Source organism: Numida meleagris, unplaced genomic scaffold, assembly GCF_002078875.1.
Source record: "Numida meleagris isolate 19003 breed g44 Domestic line unplaced genomic scaffold, NumMel1.0 unplaced_Scaffold645, whole genome shotgun sequence".
NCBI classification, from domain to species: Eukaryota; Metazoa; Chordata; class Aves; order Galliformes; family Numididae; genus Numida; species Numida meleagris.
Genome location: NW_018364860.1, coordinates 1 through 1212, shown reverse-complemented (window position 1 = coordinate 1212; position 1212 = coordinate 1).

Here is a 1212-nt window from a genome sequence, read left to right as displayed (position 1 = left end):
CTTCCCTTCCATTCCCTTACTCTCCCACCCCACTACACCCCCCTTTTTCCTTCCCTTCCATTCCCTTCCATTCTCCTGCTCTCCCTTCCCAGACATACCCCCTTTTCCCTTCCCTTCCATTCTCTTTCTCTCCCATCACACTACACACCCATTTCCCTTCCCTTCCTTTCCCTTGCTCTCCCTTCCAACTACACCCCCCATTTCACTTCCATTCCCTTGGTTTCCCTTCCCACTATACCCCTCATCTACCTTCCCTTCCATTCCTTGCTCTCCCTTCCCACTCTACCCCACCTTTCCCTTCCTTTCCTTTCCATTCACTTTCTCTCACTACCCACTACTCCACCCTTTACCCTTCCCTTCCATTCCCTTCCATTCCCGTGCTCTCCCTTCTCACAACAAGTCCCGTTTCCCTTCCCTTCCATTTCCTGGCATTCCCTTCCATTCCCTTGCTCTCCCTTCTCACTACACCCCATTTCCCTTCCCTTCCATTCCCTTCCTCTCCCTCCCCACTACACCTTCTTTTTCCCTTCCCACCCATTCCCTACACTTGCCTTGCTCTCCCTTCCCACTAAACACCCCATTTCCCTTCCCTTCCATTGCCTTCCTCACCCTTGCTCTCCCATCCCGCTACACCTCCCAGTTCCTTTCCCTTCCATTCCCTTCCATTCCCTTCCATGCCCTTTCTCTCCCTTCCCGCTGCAATCCCTTTTCCCTTACCTTCCATTCCCTTCCACTCCCTACCCACTACTCCCCCCCCCCATTTCCCTTCCATTCCATTCCCTTGCTCTCCCTCCCACTACACCCCCATTTCCCTTCCCTTCCATTTCCTGGCATTCCCTTTCATTCACTTGCTCTCCCTTCCCCCTACAACCCATTTCCCTTCCCTTTATTCCCTTGCTCTCCCTTCCCACTATACTCCCCTTTTCCATTCCCTTCCATTCCCTTCCATTCCCTTGCTCTCCCTTCCCAATGCAACCTCATTTCCCTTCCCTTCCATTCCCTTCCGCTTCCTACCCACTAGTCACCCCATTTCCCTTCCCTTCCATTCCCTTCCGCTTCCTACCCACTAGTCACCCCATTTCCCTTCCCTTCCATTCCCTTGCTCTCCCTCCCAAATACACCCCCCATTTCCCTTCCCTTCCATTCCCTATCTCTCTCTTGCCGCTACACCTGCCATTTCCCTTCCCTTACATTCCTTTCCATTCCCTTGCT